Source organism: Cupressus sempervirens, chromosome 2 (assembly GCF_028749045.1).
Source record: "Cupressus sempervirens isolate cs-2001-9-10 chromosome 2, ASM2874904v1, whole genome shotgun sequence".
Taxonomy (NCBI): domain Eukaryota; kingdom Viridiplantae; phylum Streptophyta; class Pinopsida; order Cupressales; family Cupressaceae; genus Cupressus; species Cupressus sempervirens.
The window spans coordinates 730,790,894-730,813,194 of NC_143119.1; the positions used below are offsets into that span (position 1 = coordinate 730,790,894).

At 33.2% G+C, this 22,301-nt stretch overlaps 1 pseudogene; it reads left to right on the plus strand.

The window, feature by feature from the left end:
- Window positions 1-1,095: 1,095 nt before the first annotated feature.
- LOC149575461 (uncharacterized) lies at window positions 1,096-21,892 on the plus strand (annotated as a pseudogene).
- Window positions 21,893-22,301: the final 409 nt, after the last annotated feature.

The following is a 22,301-nucleotide window of genomic DNA, read 5'->3' on the forward strand; positions in this document are numbered from 1 at the left end:
ATGATCTTTCAATTAATAATCTTTTCAGCAAAGGAATGGTTGGCGATTTCAATTTCCAGGCATTTAGAAAGTCTTAGAATGAAGTTCTTCATATGGCACATTGACAAAGGTGGCATTGGAAGATTCAGATTCTATTCCTTGTAAAGAAATGCATATGTCTTAGTTTTCAATAGTAGAGTATGGACATTCATAGACTCGATCACATCCAAGTTTACAACTTTGGGTAAAGTTCAAATAATGGTGCTTTGTCCCATGTTGAAGTCTCATCAAGTCACAAAAGAATTAACTTTGATTATGAGAGAGTTGTGGATTTTCAAGGCTATACCTACTGCAAAGGGATTTCAGTTATTTGCAATTGTAATTTCAAATTGGATCTAGGCATGCAATATTAGGTAAAGAAACATTTAGCAATTTGTGGAGAAAGGTTGTGATTGATGCTGCAAGCAATGATGATTTGATCCAAATAGTAAAAGTGAACTTTTTGGTCTTAGGACATGTTGCTCCTAAATTGATAAACACCCTAGAAATGGTGAATTTGGTCAATACATCAACCATCTCAACTTTTGAATTTGGTGGTTTTACTTTAGTCTATTCTGGGAATCAGTTTTCAACAAGGGATCTCATGAAATGGTGTAAACAAATCGTAGATTTAGATTTGGGTTTTGATAGGGATGTTTTGCAATGCCATACACATGAATGTATCTTTAATGAGGCAGTGGATATCTTTACTACTTTGATAGTTTGCAAGGAAAGCGGGTACATTTTAATGAAAAGAATTGTAGAACTTTGGAATATATCTCTTTCACAAGTAGAGTATTTAGACCAACTAAATAGACCTTAGATTCAGCTTCTAAAATTTGTGCTTCAAGTTGGACATGTTTCTCTACTTCAACGGTAGATTAAAAAAATTAGGAACATGCTTTTGCAAATATCGAGAATACATTGCATAACTTGGAGCACATAGCATGTGTTGTGAAGCATAACAAGCTTGTTCTTCTAGTTGGTGAGACTAGTACTGGGGAAACTACTCTTGTGCAACATTTAGCTACAAAGCTCGGCATGCCTCTAATAGTTTTGAAGCCTTATCAGATACGAATGAAACAAACTCTTCTTATTCACTATGGTTTGCATAAAGAAATGCAAGTTCTTAAGCCATATCTTGCTAGAGATAGAGACCTCTGTCGGTTCCATGCAGATGACTATATAGCATTTTTGAGAGGAATAATGCCAGAGCCAACACAAGACCAACTGAAGTTATTGAAAAGGTTTAATGTTGGAGATGACTATCCTGTATTTGATGGGTTGTATCAATTTTTCCAAACTTATGCTAGCGGCTCTATTGGTGGTGTTGTCAAACTAAATCACAAACAATGTGACATTGCAATAAACTAGGCTAGTGGTCTTCATCATTCGAAAAATAAGTAAAAAAATGTGAAGCATCTGGATTTTGCTATGTGAATGACATTGTTCTATCTATCTTGGAGCTACTAAAATATCACAATCATGTTTTGTATGTTGATATTGACATTCACCATGATGATGGAGTCGACAAAGCTTTCTACATGACAGATAGGGTAATGACTGTCTCATTTCACAAATTTTGAGAAATTTGATGCCATGTTCTTTGAATATTTATTTCTTGCTATTCCTAGTTGCCACCTCTTCAATATATCGTTCAAGTAAATTAGCACTCTTCAATATGGATGAAATGAAGAGGCTCCAAAAGCAATAAAAAAGAAGAGCATTCAAGCCAGTGATAACTTCTCCTTATCTAGCATCCTACAAATGGCAGGTTGTTATGGTTTTCTTGAAAACCCAAAGGTTCCTCTAGCGAAATGTGAATTACACATTTGGGAGATTGACGAGATGCATAATGATAGGTCTATTAATCAATTCCCTCTACTTTTAGATTGAATTTGATGATATATATGGCCTTACATCCTGAACACTCTACATCTATATGCAAATCATTCTCATAGGTGTTGTCTTAGCCAACAATGTCACACCTTAGATTGGTACTGATCATTTGGTCTATTTCAAGGAAAAAAGAGAGCTGAGATGTATGCACCCATCTTCTATCCATTATCTTGGACTTTTCCAGAGATCCCATATTTCCTAATTGCAACTTTTGCAATTGTATTAATAGGAAACAACATGGCGGGATTGATAGTTGACAACATTTATAATTTCATTCTCTACTGGCTATGTCTCTTCATCTTCACCGTCTGAGTCACTTACTTTGGCATGATGCTCACATTGCTTCTCCTTATATTATGAAACAAATAATTTTGAGTATCTAGAATATATATATATATATATATATAAGATATTGATACTCAATCTTGATTATTAAAATCTTGCAACCACAACAGTTAGATTCCATATGCCCGCGAAGTATCATAAGGATATCTTCACTTACAATATAATGTATTGTACTGATAATATGGTAAATCAAGAATAATGTATGCCTATATGTCCATAAAGAATTATCATGTCGCAGGAACTATGAATTACATTTTCTTATTCCTTGGGAAAGTATCAAAGTTAAAGGGAGGAGTTTTCTCCCAAGAATCAATTACAAACTAAACAGTTATAGAACCAAAGAGGCAAAGGAACTAGATGGTCATGGAAGAATCAATCAATCACTTGAGAGATTATTTATTGCAGATATTGTTGAGGGAAGATGGAGGGGCTTTAGCCTTTTTTTCATACAGTCAGAGAGCTGGAGTAGAGAGGGGGTAAATTGTTGATGTAATAGACTTAATATTGCAGAGTCAATGGAAGGGTGTTTTATATCAATAAGTTCCTATCCCATTTAGTTAGTTAATGGTTGTTTCTATGCTTCTTTCTTTAAAATCTGAATTATAGAAAGAAAGAAAAGATGTTTCATTCTTTCATTATGAAGATATGAATTAACTAAGGTAAGATGTGCTTTGGGAGATTCAAAGAAGGATTCATTGGAAGTTCTTGATCATTTCATTTATATTTTTGTTGATAGTTTCTATAGTTTAGTTGATGTTGAGTATATGGATTCATAAGAATTGTGAGTTCTGTTGCATGGTTTATAGATTAGAAAGTTTTTCTTGCCTAGATTAAGTCCTGTTTAGGCTTAATTCAGTTTTCCTCTTTCATTCTTAGGTTAAGAACGCACCCAGTTAGTTTAGGCAATAAAAAAAATTCATTGCATATCATTTCATAAGGGAGCTATACCTTCCAATTCAGAGGAAATCTATCAATCTCATGATAGATTATCCAACTGTTGGCATCTAATTGTTCTTTCAGATTTGGGCATTTTGAGAGTTTAGTTAAAAGGACAATCTATTTACCAACAACTTTATATGAAAATATGTGTTTTTGGGCCTTCTAAATCCAATGACAAGGTCTGTTTGGACTCAAAATGCACAAAAAAAGACCCCTTCAAAACCTAGAAAAGGGGTATTTGGAACCTTCAAACAAGAACAAGAAGCTGCAAGAAAAGCTCTAATACCATGTAGGAGTTGGTGTGCAAAATAGATGTAAAACCCAACTTCATAGAAGCCACAATAATCACCTACAAGAAAATAACCTATTACATGGAAGAATGAAGCAAAGAAGAGAAGAGTGGCTCTATAATGCCTTGCCTAGAGAGCCTTGGAACAAGGATAAATATAAGCCAATATATATATATATATATATATATATATATATATATATATATATATATATATATATTACAAGTATGAATACATAAGAAAAAGTTAAATAGGGATCACAAAGATCACAATTGAAGACTTCACCAACAATCCCATCAACCAATGAATCTCTAGATGCCACAACCAAACTAACATGCTCAAACTGTTGATGAAAATCCAAGATGACGATAGAACCTAAAATGTTCAATTTGTCAAACAATGGAAACACTAGCATTCCTAAAGGGTACTCAGAAGTCCAAGTTGTGTTCTTTGAAAAATAGCAGGATGCCCCTTATTTTTTGCTTGAGAGAAATTACAACTGACAGTCTCACACAAGAAAGCACACCAACCCACATGAGGAAACACCATCTCATGCGAGGAAATGCTAGGACCAATAGTCAAAAAGCACTACACTAGTGTTGAGGTTCATGCGAGGAAGTACAAAGAGCCCTATGAAGAATGACAATAAACTACATGAATCTTCACACTCTCACATGAGAGAGTAATATCTCACACAAGGATCCACAACAACATACAAGAAGAAAAAGAGAAAAATGAAACTAAGAAATATAATTTTCTCCACATCAGGGATTACAATATCCACAAGTCAAGGCTTGGACACTTGAACATAAGAAATACACAATGCCATGCAATAGGGAGTAGAATAAAATATCCATCTAATCCATAACAACATATTAAGGAACATGCAAAAAGGAACATCACAATGTACAAACATGGTTCATAAACAAAACATCATAAGAAGGAAAACATAGACAATAAAGCACAAACACAACCAAAACTCATGCATGGTTCCTCCCAACCATAATAGAATCATGAGACCTTGAAGTACCTAGCTATTCCCTACATGTAACATCCCAAATTGCTAACTAGATAGTTGGAGCTATCTTATAAGGACGTCACTAATAAAGTGTAATAACATCATAAGAACAGGAAATCTAACATGCTAATTTGATAAGCAATAGTTAATCCAACTATGTAAATCACATCATCTAATCATATGCTAAACATAATAATATATGAATGTGTCAAATAAGCTAACATCATCTAAACATGATATCCAAGCACTCTAATGAAATTATAAATCACAAGAAATCATACTCTAGAAATTGAAGTACCAAGTGAAAACATCTAGCGATGGTCATGCTAGAACAATAGACCATCTCTGTACATTTTTCCCCAGTAGTGGTATAATTAGCTACACCTCCCAACCATGTGAAACTAATAGGTCCACTCACATTGTGTTGATGGAGATAAAAATCTAATAAAAAACACACCCAAAGAAACTATCCATGGCTAACACTCATGCTAGACAGTAAAATGATTGCAACCAAGATCATGAGACAATGCAAGAATAATAGTTCTTGTTAGATACTCAATGGGTTACTATGTAGGGACTCACCTAGAGGGAAAATAGCATGGCATCAAGTAGCCCAAGCTAGTGGGGTACTCATATCTCTTCCCACTAGAAGGCTCATGCACTGTGTCTACAAACTTAATTGGATGTACACACATTTTATTATCTTGAGTTTATACCATCCAATATTTTATTTAATTATCACTTATTTAAGCCTTCTACCTATCAACTTGGGAATGGTCACAAGGGATGTAGTAGAAGCCCCTCTATAAAGCTACCCTACCCTACCCATACTCATCCAATGATGAGCACCCATAGGCATGGATATTCCCAACCCAACCCCAAAGATATAACTCAATTGCATAGTAAGTCATTTGATAAGTGCATGTACATATTCTCATGAGTGAGTGCACCACCATCATGAATATCAAAACACAAGGGTAGGATTAGAACATAAGCAAAATAAACCACTCAACTAAATTACCACTAGGAGCTTGGATTCTACACAAATCCCAATAAAAATAAAACCATACATCATAAACTCATTGAACTAGCCTTAGTCTAGGAGTTTATATTCTACATGAATCCCAATGATGCAACAAGACCAAACTATTTAAATTCCAATAGGAAAGGTGAACTTCTAGGGGGGGTGAATCAGTAGTTCAAACTTGGACCCATAAAAATTTCACCATAGATCCATCTCATATATTCAATAGATAAATAGAAATAACATGTAAAGCATATACACCTAAATCATGAAAATATGTAAGCATTCACATACATAAGACTAGATATGATTATCCAGAAACCCTTCAAGTGAGAAGGTAAAACTAGGGTGATGATGACACCCACATATCTTCACTACTATAGCATTAAAGTGTATCCAATGAAGGTTATAATATTTTGACCATGAAACATGATCTACCCTATGAAAGGTCTTCCCTGTTAAAGGCTAGCAAAGACTATTAGGTCTCACCTTATTAGAAGTGTTCCTGGTTAAAGGACTTCAACTTAAAACTAAATAAGCACCCTATTAAAGAATTTCATATAGTCTATTAGGATTACTCTATAAAGAGATTTAATTAAAATCACCTGTTAAAATGTCTTAGCATAGATCCTATGGTTAGCACTTGCTTTCTTGATAATAGATCACCTCTAAACAATGTCTTCTTGATCCTTCTTGATTAGATGTCTCAATATTGTGTCATTTTCTCTATCCTCTATTCTTCTCTGAATGATTCTACAATTCACTTTCTCTTCATAACTTCTAAGTCACCATGAATGCTCTATTTGTGTATGCAAACTATCCTCTTCTCCTTTTCAATTCCTTGCACATTCATCATAAGAGTATAGGGTTTTTGTCCTCCTCAAGAAGACTTTGGTGGCTTATGGTTAGGTATGAATCTATGATTAAGATTGATCCATTTTGCTACTTAAACCTTCCCATTTTTTGATTGGTTGCATGCAATTACATAGGGAATCCAAATATAGATTCATCCTTATCTCCAAAATATTAAAATCTAAGCTTAGGTCAGCTCAAAAATGGTTTACATAGTTGTTTGTTCCATTAAAAAAAAATATGTCAAAATTGTTTCACTCAAAATTTGAAGTCTCTAGTGCTTGGCATAAATCTTTATACTATGACACACCACCCATATTGCTTACATCATCCACTATTTACTCAGCTCCTATATCACTCAACATCTACTATTTACTTAGCACTTGAGTGACTCATCACATGAGTTGCTTGACATTCACTATGATTTAGGTTGGTCTAATATTTATATGTTGTGCTCAACATGTACTACTAGTTCAGCATGAACTATGTAAGTAACTTAAGTGTGTTGGCACTCACTTGTCAAAACCAATCTGAGATCAACAATCTCCCTCTTTGACATGAGTGTCGAAAACACTTGAATATACACTAACATCCATATTTTCTCAAGCATAACTATAAGAATTTGGTATAGCTCTAATACCATTTAAGAATTTTCCTAAGGGCAAAATTCACCCAGGAACTAAGAACTCAAACACAAGCACAATTGTAGACCAAAAATGGATATTGATCAATTAATCAGAGTATGTCCTAATACATTTCTTTTTTCAGTATATGATGTTCAAACACACTAGGAGTGCATGTATATAAAGGCCTATTAAGAAGCACCTAGACTATCTCTAGAAAGAACCAGGAGATAAGATAAGCATCATGACAACTAAGCACATGCCTTATCCATCATTCTAGATGAGTGGATAAGAATGAAAAGGTTGTAGATACCATGTGCTTAATTAGTGCACTAACTCCTGTGTTTTAGACACCATGTGCATAAATGAGGTGCAGACTCTTGTGTTGTCAACATGACAACTCACAAGAGTACGCATACTCCTAGGTGGCTAATAAATAAATAATAAAAATAATGCATTAACCTAAGTAAACTTAAGTGTAAATAGTAAAATACTTATTTACACCAACTCCCCCCCTTAAGTGCAACTTAGGAGAATTCCCTTAAGCTTACAAAAACTAGGATGCAATGTAGAATGGGTCCTGGCTACTAGGCCATGTTAGGTACCCATGTACATAATAAAGATTCAAATCTCTCATAAAGTAGGGAAAGAGAGAAAACCTCATGGGAAAAACCCTCCCCCAAAAGAGAGATGAAAAGGGATGCATGGATGGATGGAGTAATCAAGACCTCACCATTATGACATACATCAAGTATATACAAGAGAAAAATGGAGAAGGGCAAAAACCCCTAAGAGGAAAAAGTCCCCCCCAAAAAGGAGAAGGAGACAAGGTAGTTCCCCCCCCCCCCCCAAAGTAGTGTGCCAACTAGTGAAAAATGCTCCAATCTAGAAGCTTATCCATGACTATTGAATGATGTTCCTCCCCTTTGAAAGAGACAAATGTAAGGGTACAAAGGAGATGCATCCCCTATATGGGGAAGGAGTCTCTATGATGAAAGGTGTCTTTGAAACCTATTCAAGTGTCCCTATGTCAATGTTGATGATGGCCTCCTCCAAAACTACTAAGAAGAAGTGCAAATCAAACAAGGAGTGATGTAGAACCTATTTCAAGGAACCAACAATCTTCTCAAATGACAAAGAGACCTCCTATAGATGTTGTACATAAGTATCCACAATCATGCCAACCTGTAAAGATTGATCATGTAGACAATGGACATGAGGATTAGAGTGGGCCCTCATAACAACTATAGAAGGATTTTCCTTAGCAAAGAGAAGTGTTATGTCATCAAAGAAGTTTTCCAAATCTACTATGTGTGACTCCAAGAATAGAGCTGAAATATATGATAAGAAGTCATCACTTGGAAGACCATGTGTACCCTGTAGTGTGGAAGTACATGAATCTATCACTATAGCAATAGAATTCACCTCAAAAAGAAGATGAATATCATCAAGAGTTTCTCCCACATCTTCAATGTGAGACTCCATGAACAGGCTTGCAAGGGTAGAAAGGAAGTCATCACATGAAGGTGGAGTAGGAACACATAAAGGGTCTTGCTGCACTAAATTCGAAGCATCTGTGGATGGAACAAGATCAATAGGAGCAACAAGAGCTAGAGGTGTGATCTCATTTGAAGAGGAGTCAAGTGTAATTGGAGGTATGAGATCTTTTGGGAATGGAGGAATGTTTGGATCTCCATACTGTGCCCAAAGATACATCCAAAAAAAATATGGATCAAATGACTTAATGTCAAACATTGTATCTAGAATGCCATACTCCATAAAGAGAAGGAGAGTACACCAAATGATGGCAATCTAGTTAGGATGATACTCAAGATTTGGTCCATAGGGCAGTACATTGTGCTAACTGAGATATCTAACAACAAGTTGACTCCATTCCTAATAGTTGTCTAGGGTCAAGTAAATCAAATCCGCCTCTTCCATGATGGACCAATCAATGTAACCTCCAAAAAACAAGAATAATGAATGAAAGAACCCCCACTAATATATGATTTAGGCATTTGATAGCCCCTTTCCAATTGAGGGCCTATTTTTTAAAGCAGTATTTCTATCCACAAAACCTATAATATGGTTATAGATCTACAAAGTAGACAAAAAAAATACATTTCCAAAAAAAATGGAACTTGATTTGGAGTCCAGATGAGCCTGTACTAAGCATTTTAAATGGCAAAAATTGAGATTTTTGAGTTGCAAATTTTTTTAGGAATAGAGATCTCAAATCACCTGCACCAATGTGTAGATCATGAAATCCTACCCCAAAATTTTAAAAAAAATTGCTTGCAAAGAGGAGTCCTTATGAGGGAGATATTGATGTTGCTGTTATTTTTTTTAAATCACCACCACACCTTCAAAAAATAAATGGCTCTAGATTTTACCTTAGATGTCTAATTTGGATGAAACAAAATCTAATTTGGGGGTTTTTTGACCTTCTGAATGTGATGCAAATATCTAATTTGCACTAGAAAGCTCCAATTTTCACCTGCAAAAAAATCTCTCCTATGGCCCTATGGTAAAAAAATTTCCAGAAAACAATGTAGCTATGAAAAAATAGCAAAGATGTAGATGAAAAAAATGCAGATCTAAAAATTAAATGTACAAATCTGAAATGATCATACTAATGTTGCAAATCAATCCTTTAGGTGCCAGATTATAAAAAAAAAATTGCCTCACAATTGACTTTGGCCTAGGGTAGGCAACTTTATAGTCAATTTTCACCGAATCAACATTCTAGATGTAACGGTGAGGTTAGATCTATCTCAAGACACTCCCAATAATAGTGATACTCTAGAGTTAGATTGCAGTGCTAAAGCAATAATGGTCTCAAATGGCTATGTGTTAAGAAAATCTCCAAGAGCTCTAATACCATGTAAGAATTTTCGTAAGGAAAAAATTCACCTAGGAACTAAGACCTCAAACACAAGCACAATTGTAGACCAAAAATGGATATGATCAATTAATTAGAGTATGCCCTAATACATTGCTCTATTTAGTATATGATGTTCAAACACACTAGGAGTGCCTATATATAAAGGCCTCTTAGGAAGCACCTAGAATATCTCTAGAAATAACCACGAGATAATATAAACATCACGACAACTAAGCACATGCCTTATCCATCATTCTAGATGAGTAGATAAGAATGACAAGGTTGTAGACACCATGTACTTAATTATTGTGCTAACTCCTATGTTGTCAACATGACAACTCACAAGAGTATGCATACTCCTAGGTGGCTAATAAATAAATAATAATGAATATGCATTAACCTAATTAAACTTAAGTAAGTGTAAATAGTAAATACTTATTTACACCAACAATAACATATTCATAACTTGGCTTATATGCAAAACTTCAAAACTTCAAAATTTTGTAATGAATTAGATACCTCAAAATTTGATAACTCCCCTTGAGTTAGCGTGTTTGTTCTATATCCAAAATTCTGCACTCTATGAGTAAATGTGTCTCTGTTAATACACTTTGACTTCATTCTTATACTCTTTCATATGATGCTTCTTGTATGATGATGCTTCTCCTCCTTCATTCTTTTTATTATAAAATATATCTCCCCATTTTTCTTATTCTCCCCCATTCTTATTATTCTCCCCCTTGTTTATATTCTCCCCCTTTTTGACACTAATGTCAATGGGTTATATGTTTTTTGTGTGTTTGTCTAGAAAAGATTTATGGACATCCAATATTATTTTGAGGGCTACATCCTAGTTATCACATGAATCATCCAATGAATTTATTTGGATGGAAAGCTTGACATCAAGGTGAACTAGACCATCTAAATTAGAAAGATTGGGGTCCTTCTTTACTAAGGTCTTAGCATAGCCTAGTTCCTTGTGCATTATTTTCATATGGGGAATGAGGGTTGCTTGAATCCTAGCTAGTTTCATCCTTATATTGGCCTCATATATTGTCAATGTAGCTAATTGACTCTATGTCTAAAGAAATATCCTAAAATGTTTCTCACTCTAAGCTAGATTTGATGGCAGTCTTGCACCAGATGTAGAAATTTGGCTCTCTAGACTTAGAATGTGACTTTTGGTCTCTTGGGTAAAGAGTGATGGGTTACGCAATTTAGTGCACAATATGTTCTCAAGTACCTTCTTCACATCCTCAACCTCAGTTGTCAATGCAACTTGAGTTAGTTCTATGTCACCAGATATTTTCTCATTCACCTTGTTTTGGAACTTCTTTTCTAACCATTCTCATAATTTTGCATTAGTATCAAGGTCTTCATTGCTAACCTTCTCCACTATACTTGTTAGTTTTTCCATTAGTGGCTTGGTCTCATCTAGATTTGGTAGACTAAATGCATCTAAAAAGATGTCTTTGATGTCCTATAGAGCCTGCTTTTGCCTATGTTCTCTCCTAAGCATTTCTTGATGTTTTTTCCTTTCTAAGGCCTATTGTAATATACCTAGTTGTTCTAATCTCATTGTATCATAATCATATTTTGGTATAAAAATTTCTTCATCAAGGCTTATGTTTCCATAATGTATTACATTTTCATCCTTTGATGAACTTGGGCTTGGCACTGAGATCTACATTGGAATAGCATTTGTGCTTGACTTCTGAAGAGTTTGTCTAGAAAGAGTGCCAGATGTGTGTAAGGCTACCAAATCTTGAATAGAAACTTGTTCCTTCACCTTAGGTGTCAATTTTGTCTCTTTAGACTTTCCCTATTCTACCATAGCAACTTGACTTGCACCTTTTCCTTGTGCACATAGGTCTATATAACTTGTTTCCTTTTGTCCTTTAGTGGTGTCTTTCTCTTCTACTATTTTCTTCTCAATTATGTCAACCTTAACAATTGTATCAACCTTGATAGATGTAGCTTCTGACATTTGGATCAAAGATTGTATATTAATTATAGGAGAGATAATAGAAGGTCATTCTTATGGATTCACCTTTCCCTTGTAATATCAATCATTGACTTTTGTACCTCATCTATGCTCACCAAAATTGGATTAGCACAAAGTTTAGCCTATAATGTAGATTGATATAAAAATTTCTTCAAGTCATCCTCAATAAGTGGATTGATGTTCTAAGCCGATGGATTAGAAACACCCTTGATAGTTATAGTATTAGTAGTCTTATTTTTGTCACGTGGAGGGCTGACACTCAACAATTGTGTTTCTTGTACACCCTATCCTTCTTGCTTCTTAGGGTCAACTGTTACCCTATCATCTTCTTTCATTTCTATTTTTCCTGCAACTGTGTTATCTTTGTCATCATCATCTTTAACCTTTGGGGGTTCAAATTCTCCTTTCTTTACTATGGTTCACCCATAAATGAGTTTCCATATTTGTGTTGACTTCTTGACAAAATCTTCCATATTATTTTGTAAAATGCTAAAGGCTCTATATTTAGGTGTAAACCTAATTGCATATTTCTTTATAGCCTTAACAATTTTTCTTCAACTTGGGCACTACTTGGGCTAGTGTGGTCTCCTTGATTTGTCTTTCTAGATTTAGATAATAATGCCATTTTTGCTCAATTATGTCATATAGACTCTTAGGTATAGAGTTCCCAAATTCTAGTGGTGTTGTCTTAAATTTTGACATCATGGCATATAGGGCCTCTTCCACTTGGTTTTTCTCCACTTTACCCAATTTATCAAAATCAACATGAGTAAAACCTAATAGATCTACATTTTTCTTGACATTTTCACATAAATTCTCAAGATCTAAGAGAGGATTGTGACTTACCACCCTAAATTGGCTAATTTCATCTGACTCTATTTCTCTTCATCAAAATCTAGTTGTGCCACACATTTTCTTCTTGGTCTCTTATTCTCCTGACCTCCTTGTTGTACTTTCTTTGTCTTTTCCTTGGCCTTTTGAGTAGATGCATGTGTGCTAGCTCTTTTTGTAGGTGTAGTAGGCTTTGGCTAACTTGGTTTGGGAAATTTTCTTGGTCCTTGCCACAAGTTGTGCCTTAATCTCCCTCTTCTTTTTCTCAATAGGAGTAGGTGCTTCCTCAACTTCTTCTTCCTTGTCACCTTTAGTCTCCTCCTCTTCTTTATCTTCTCCCATGCTTTGGGTTAATGTTAGAGGTTCTTGTGCTTGAATTCCTTCTTCCTTTTCATCCTCTTCTTTTTCTTCCTCAGTACCCTCTCCAAATTTGGCTTTCGATTTCTTTACTAGCTTGTTCTTCTTCTTGATAACTAAATTAGTTTTCAATTCCATGGTGATCTTGGACTTTTCCACTTCATAATTTCCAAAAACTTTTGTAGTTTTTTCTACCTCTTCTACTAGTAGAGTTGTTATAGTTATTGAGGCTTCATCTACATTTATCTCATAGCCTAAGGTATGGTAGCTTGTAAAAATGTATAATCAACATCCAAAAGAAAAAAATATCATCATAGTGTTTCTTAACTAAGGATATTGGTATTCTTAGTCTTATTTTCATTGACTACTTGAAATCTTCAAAGTAGCTAGTCATGATTGATTCAAAATTTTCTCCTAGCTGCTCAATGTACTCACCAATCTATACTACAACTGATCTATTAGTCTTCCATCCCATAGTACCAAATGAGGGGAATGTGTTTTTCACATAAAAGTATATACAAATCAAAATTGAACAAAATTTTCACTATGCACTCTTAGTTTTATTGATTGCTCCAAGGTTCTTTATTAGTTGTTGTAATTGTAGATTTGCTAGATCATATGTGTAATCTTTCTTAACAATCTTGTAACCAACATTCATAGCTACGTAGGGTACACTATAAAATCTACTAGATTGATATAATTTTTATGATATTACCCTTACAATAAAGTTAATAAGAGGATCAATGATTGTGCCTATTGTCATACCTCTTTTGTTCCAAACAACTCTAGTATTCTTTTCAATCATTTCCTTGGAATCAATTCCTACTATCTTAGGCTGATCTAGGGTTGGGTCCAATAACCTATGGATTATTCTCTTGGTAATCTTGATAGGTCTATTATCTAGCCATAAGGAACCATCATGAATTTGGATAAGTGCAATTCTTATCCATTCTATCTTAAATACATTTGGAAAATCTAGGGCTCGTGTTAAACCCTTTTTCTCAACATTTTTTTATTCTTCTTTCAAAACACCATTTTTACATAACCTATTGTATGCACCTCTAATTTACATGTCACAAATGCTTATTATCTTATAGTTATAACATTTTCTCACATCTTGTACCATTATTACATTTGGCAGGATTATAGGCAATGCACCAGAAGGGTCTTTCTTATATGCAATGTTAGGAATGGCTTTAAACATGACTTGCTTAACTTCATTACTCACTAACTAAATGTTTAAAACTTCCTTCCCTTCAACATTTTTCAAAATCAATGCCATTATGTCAAACTGGGGTTTATGAAAACTTAAATTACATAGCTCAAATATTGATAAATACTTTGTGAAATCTATCACATTGGTGTGGGATCACTGCTAAAATAACTTGCAACTGCTTTGGAAAAATTTATAGATCACCTTCTACTTTTCTCACTCTTCTTCAAATTTAAAATGATGATAAATGGGCTAAATTGATCAAATACCCTTTGAAAATCTTGCAATAAATGTTGAGTGCTTACACAACTGTAAGCTTGACATCAACCAATTTCAAGCTCACTCAACATCCAATGACATTTTCATCACTCAGCAACCATTATGAGCTCAACATTAACTACCTATTCTAATAGCTCAACATCTTCTAATATTCCACTTGACACATATAGGAAACTTTCATTCTTGTCAACAACATAAAAAACTCAAAGATCTATCTTGAATTTTTAACATCTTGCATCTTTTTTTATGCTAATATAGTCTTTTTAGTACTAGAAAATTTTGGAACTGATGTATGATATAACTTTAATATATCAATACCTCATACCTTTTAATTTCCTAATTTGATAAGGTGTGATCACCTGACCCATTGGGTGAAGTGATCCCTTCTCCATTTGATGTGCTACAATCATCTTTCTTTTTCCATGTCTTGTTCATCTCTTATCTTATGTGTTCAACATTTGCCTTGCCTTTGCCTTTATTATATTCACAACTTGGTGCCTTTGAGTTTTTTGGACAATACCTACTGATATGACCAATTTTCAAATAGCTAAAACATGTAGTTTGACTTAACCACCTTTGGTAGTTACATCTAAAATGTGTCCTAGTACAATTTTTAGGAACATGTCCATATTCTTGATAGTAATGACAACTGTATTTTGTATTATAATCCCAATTATAAGAGTTTTCATTATTTCTTACTTTTTCTTTTCTATTTGATGACCACATGGATTTGGATCTGCATTCAAAAGCTCTATGTCCATACTTTGACAGTTGTAGCAATATCCTTCAAATCTTTGTGTATGCATGGTCTTGGTTTTGCATTCATGTGCTTGATGAACTTTCTTGTTGCACTTATGACAATGATTCATGTTTTTGGGCTTAACATTCTAATTTAAAATCTTACTCCTATACACATTAGTAGTATGTCCTTTCTTACCATAATTATGACAAGTAGGTTTGTAGTTCTTACCTTTGTTATTCCTTTCTTTGGAACTTTTGGATGAATCTCCTTCTTTAGTACTTGTATAGCCTAGTCTAGATGTGTCATTATTGGATCTAGGGGATCTCAATAATTGTTCAAAGTATTTGATGGCTTCATTTGGTTTCTTGAAACTTTCAACAGATTTCTTTTATCTCTTTAGATCATTTTGCGGTTGTTCATTCTGCAACTTCAATGTAGTTATCCCAATGTCTTTGACATTTAACTCATAGTTGGCATTTGCCATTTGGCTTAGAGTGTCTAATTGCATATTGGAGATCTTGGTTAGCTCTGTTGACTTTTCATCCATTCTATTGTTCAAGATTTTTTTATCTTCTTCAATCATGACTTTTTCTTCCATTGCTTTCTGCTTTTGTTCAGTTACCTCACATAGCAGTATTACTTGTGATTCTTTCTCTAGCTTGAGATTTCTAATTTCCTTAGCTTGTATTCTATTCTTTTCCATCAGATCTAAAATTGTTAAATCAAATTCATTGGAGTCACCATTGGTAAATAGCTTGGTAGTGTCAATCTCTTTGTATTGTGTGTCATTTTCTACAATAGCAATTTCTTTCCTTCTCTTCAAGGACTTCTTTAATTCTTCTCTTGCTTCATCCAATTGATGTAGAATGAGTTGTATCTCAATTACTTGAATCTCAATAATCTTTCTCAATTTGTATACTTCCATTTTAAGATCATTCCTCAAAGTTGCAAACCTTCTACTTTAGATGACTTAGCTTTGATACCAATTGTTGGAATTACAATAGGAAAGGTGAACTTCCACTAGTAGAATTTTGGCAAATAAATGACTACACGACTAAAAAATTTAGTCACAAGACTAAAATTTTTAGTCATGTGACTAAAAATGGTTAGATTCTAGTATTGTCTTATAATTTATAAGTATAATTGACTAAATAAATGACTAGTTTGATCACCAAGTAAAACCACAAGGTTAGACAAAGATAAGTGACTAAATAAATGATCAAGTAAGTGACTAAATAGTTGGTCACTAATAATTAGTCATCCAAGTAAGGGCGAGTGTGTAGCCAAGTTGGTGTAAATGTGAATTGTGAAGCGTAGTTATTGTTCACCTAATAATAATCTCATGGCTTTGTTTTATTAATTTTTCTCATGTACTCTCTCTTTCCCTTTGAAAAGAAAGCTTAAATGTCTCCCTATCATATGTTACTATAATTATGTCAAAAATGTTATCTACCAATACTATATAGACTGGCCAACAAAGACCTTAAACATTTTTTTTGTGGTTTTAATACATCAAACTCCAATAGGTTACAGTTATCAATAAGGTTTAGATGCGTAGAAATTGACTTCTTACAAAATGACCACCTTTTATTTTTTATTAAAAAAAAGATAATCCTCTTTTAGTATAAATATTAGCTATATTATTCCATGAAAAAGTTTGTAATCTAATTAGAATACATTATTTTAAAGACAAGGCTTGCATTAGAATTAAATTTACCAACTAAAAAGTTATCATTTTATTTTGATTGTTTCTTTTATTTGATGAGTTAATTTATTTTTATTATTAAATGTGTTCATTTTTCATTACTTTTGATTTCAATTGTGTATACATTTTTAGGATCAAAGTTTTGAATTATGTGATCTATCATCAAGATAGTAGAATAGTCATGGTGGTGAAATATGACTAATTGTGTATTTATGAAAGCTTTAAAGAAGTAGAAGAGTAAATTTTAACACAAAGATTGAAGCAAAGTGAAAATAGAATAAGAGAAAACATAAAGAACTAAAAATAACCACAAACTAAGACTCGATGGATAGAAAAATGTAATCTCAACATTTTCAAAGCCAACCACTATGTTAACCATCGAATTTATTCCTTCCTCAAAACCCTTGCATTTGTGGGCTAGAATCAGGGCCTTTCAAAAATTTGGCTCCTCCATTTTTTCTTAAAGATTTGAGCTTCTAGGATCAAAATTGGCATTCCCAAAAGATACTTAACACTCTTAGATTAATTCAAGGGAATGGTTGGAATTGCATGAATCCCAATTTTATTCTATTGGGATCACAAAAGCCCTCATAGACCATTACAGTTCAAAACCCTAAGGGAGATCCTAACTCTAAAAAAATTGATTCTTATTAGGTGAAATAGCTCAAAAAATAATTTGGGAAAAGAAAAAGATAGAATAGAATCTCATGTGCTTGTAGCCTCCTTCGGAATTGAGAATAATGAATCAATTGGTATAACTATGATAAAAATATGTGGTGACATTTTTGCTTTTAGTCACTGACCTAAATTACAAGGTTTAAGTTTGAGTTTGAGTTGACAATAATAAAATTTGGATGAAGTTAAATTAGGATGAAAAGTTAGGAAAGAAATTGACATAAAATTTTCCTTACATAAATTTTAATTTTAAAATATAAATAGTGCATCTAATAAAATATCAAACTAGTTTAAATTTTATTTTTAAAAGACCTTAGATTTTAATTTATTATAACTAAATATTAATATTTTGAAAAAATATAATAATAATATAAATTTTAAACTTTTTTATGGATATGGAAGATGCCATCTAAAATAATGAAGTTTCATATATAACGTTAGTTATTGTTAACTTATTCAAATATATTTTCAAATTCTTTTTCATTAAACAATTTGTAGGAATGAATAATTATTATAATTAATTATTTACCATAAATTTTGTTAAAAAAAAAAGATTTTTGTTTGCTCTTTGAGCATCTATATAAAATTATTATAGTTCAATAAATTAATGAATATATCTTAGAAAAGAATTATAATATTTATATAAATATAATCATTATATAATTTTTCTACTCCCTACAATCTAAATTAAGAAATAATCACACCAATTTTTGTCACTTAGTCTTGAAAATGTCACGTGTTCTTGCCAAAGTCTCCTCATTATTTCATTTCTACTCATGCATAAGCACATTCAAGCTGGTGTAGTACTAGGAAGGATGACCTCCTACAAAGTCTCAATTATTCACCTCTATGATCATCTCCTAGATCCAATGAGTATTAGGTGTTCCATTCATTCTCATGAGAGATGGCTTAGTGTGAACCACTACATGCAGAACATGGGTCAATGAGTTTGACTCCAAAAGAAACATAGTTCAATTGTGATAGCTATATGACAATTTGACATGTGAAAAATGTCTCTTGCTTATCAATTAAAGATCTCAAAGAGATTTTTAATGGATGGTTTATAAGGCACAAAACTTGGTGAATGTTTTGTACATGGGGTTTCAATCAAAGTGAATTTAGCATAGAGAAATCTTTGTAGTTAAGCATGCTCAAGATAGAATAATATAAGGATGGGTGACCTCCTAAGAAGTTTAGATTCTTCACCTTTGCAAGCATCCCCTAGATGCAATGAGTGTTAAGTGTTTCATTTATTCTCATGAGAGACAAATTTGTGTGAACTGGTACTCATGAAACATGGAATAATGAGTTTGACTCAAAAAACTACACAGTTGAATCCTAATAAAAATATTGTAATTTGGCTTGCTCAAAATTTTTGACCAAGTTAAAATTTCTAAATGTATTATGAGCATGTAAAAGAAAATCCTAGCCATAAATAATAATGTATCTTTCTCATATATTTTATATATATGTTTAAATAAATTTTAATAGTGTTAATCATCCAAACTAAAACCAATACAACACTTATGATATAATTAATGCACAACATGTGAATTTTAGACCAAATTTATGTGAATTTTAAGTTTGAGTGAGTTTCTTAGAATGCAATTTCTAATGTTTACTAATTATTTCAATTAACTAAAACAAAGCTTCATAATAAGATTTCAATATTTAATCCTATGACTTAAAACTATTATAATTTAAAATGGGAAACATTTGTATAATATTTAACATGAGAAAGTTTCTAAAATATTATACAAAATCCAATTTAAATATTATACAAATTAGAAACCATAAATAATTTGAAAAATACCATTTAGCACGAGATCTTAAGGAAACCTAACATTTTCCATTTTTATCAAATACCAATCCATACCTCGATCGACTAAAAATTTGGAGGTTATATTCTTTTTGTCTTGTGATTTCAATCGGTGCCCATTTCAATCTTCAATTTAGTGTGAAGAATGTTGATTTTTGTGTTAGTGACACTTCAATTCTTCCCTACAAATTTGATGGGTTGGATTTAAACTATTTCAAAGATGAATTGATTCAGAAAATGAGAGAGGATTACAAAGGATCAGGGATTTTCTATGTAGTGAACCATGTAATTTTGGAAAATCTTGTAGATGCGATGTGCCAAATTGAGCAATTAAGTGCAATGCATGTTGAAGTTAACGAAAGAGTGAGAAACATTTCTTATAGGGCTCCTCCATATTGAAATTGTAAGAATTGACCTCTCCAATTTCCCTCCTCTAGATTCAGTTCAAGAAATGACTCAAAAATCTTGCCTCATGGTGGAAACCCTAAATTCTGGTACAAATTTTACTTATGTATTATAGTATTTTCAGAGTTCTAAAAATCTGATTGTCTCTAAAAATAGTTATAATGCTTATTGGCTCTATATTTGCAAACTATTTGTCAAAATGCTTTAGATAAATATTCTTGCATGGATATGTTTGCCAAATGTGGATTTTTTTTTAAAGATGTGCGTAGTTTATAATTGAATTTCTCAACCATTGTCAATACCCTCTTTGTATGAGGCAGAATGGGAATTTGAGAACAAAATATGGACATCCATTAAAAAATAAATAGTAGAGAATTTGGCCCAATGTTGAGGTTGACAATGATATAGCAGATATAATTACAAAATATGGATGCACAGAAGACATATCAACTATTTGACATAATGTGACATTTCAGGTAACACGATCAATAAAAAAATTACATAAGATGATTTGGTGAAAAGCGACCTGGAACAAAATATAAACGTGCATCAATGAAAAATGGAGAAGATTTTGTTAAATGTTAAATTTTCTTCATTTACACACATTTTCTCTTCCATTTCAAATGCCCATATCAAGTGCAATATTGCTTCATGGTATATGATACCAAACCTACTGCACTCTTCGACTACAAGAAGTTCAATGACACCAATAGAGGATGACATACTTTATTTGGATCTCGAGGACTGCAAGCTTTCTAAAAATTCCTTGGATGCTATTGTTTGTGAGCTTATAGATTATTCAATCTTACCAAGAAAGGAGGATTGGGGGAAGCATTAATCAAATGCAATTAAGAGCCCCCTGGGAGATGGAGGGCAGGTGGACAGGGCGTAGAAACACTAGAGGAATTTGGGAGAGCCCAAATTCATATTTGCACCCATGGTGCACCAATCCGAGCTACCTTTCAAAATTCTTTGTAGAAAGTATGGAGCTATAGTTTCTTATACTACTATTCTTCATTCCTATCTCTTTGTCGAAGACCTAGAATACCGAAGTGTTGAGTCCACTACTTGTAAGGAAGATTGCCTTTTGTTTGTGCAATTTTGTGCAAATGACCCTGAAAGGTTGTTGGTTGCTGCTTAGGTTGTTCAACCTTATTGTGATTACATTGATATTAATTTTGGGTGCCCACAACATATTTCCAAAGGAGGTAATTATGGAGCTTTCTTGATGGAGAACTTGCCTCTGGTGAAGTCACTAGTTGAAAATCTAGCATCTAATCTATCTATGCATGTATCTTGTAAGATTCAGATATTTCCATTTCTTGAGGACACCATAGCTTATGCAAAGATGCTCTCTCCTCACTGTCCATGGAAGTACTAGGGATAAAAAAAGATGGAAGTAACAAAGCATACTGTTCTAGCATTAAAACAGTTAAGAAGTCATCTAGCATCCAATCTATCTGTGCTTGTATCTTGTAAGATTCAGATATTTCCATTGCTTGAGGAAACCATAGGTTATGCAAAGATGCTATCTCCTCACTGTCCATGGAAGAACCAGTGATACAAAAGATGGAAGTAACTTAGAAAACTGAGCTAGCATTAAAGCAGTTAAGAAAGCACATAGGATTCTTGTATTAGCTAATGGGAATATAAGGCATTTTCAAGGTGTTTATGATTGTTTAAGAGAGACTGGAGCAGATGGAAATTTATCAGCTAAGTCCCTCCTTGAAAACCCTGCACTATTTGTAGGATATTAGTTGGAAACATAATGGTCTAATAATGTAATTTCTCAAGCAGGAGTGTTGGAGAAGTATGAGAAGCTAAAACATTTTGAGATGAATTTGAAAAAGCACTGGATCAAACCACTTTGCTCTTGGAGTATTTTGATCTCTGTAAAACATATCCAGTTGTCTAGCGTATGATTTGAGCCCATGTGCATCGAATGTTAGGTGATTGTTTTAGGATTTGAGAAACACAATTTGTGGCACTGATCTTTTTGGGATGACTTCCTACCATTATTGAGAACAAGTGTAGGTGTGAATTGAGTGTGTGGACTCTATATAAATGATGAGAAAGAAAGGGATATGTAATAATGCAAGCTCTTATTTTTTTCTAAAGTAGTAATATAGCACCGTCTTTTTTATAGGATCATGCTCTTCTTTTCTATTTGATGGAAACATTCTTCTTGAGAGAAGAAAATTAAAAAATAGAATCTTTTATGAATATTTTTCAAGGGAAGATTATATAGCACACATTAGACCCTACATTTTAAATCATAAAATCCTTAGAAGACCAAAAATTCCTATAGTCTAGATGGTTAATGTCTGCATATGCATTTCTACCTTTCCACAAATTGTTATCTTTGAGAATTAAATGGT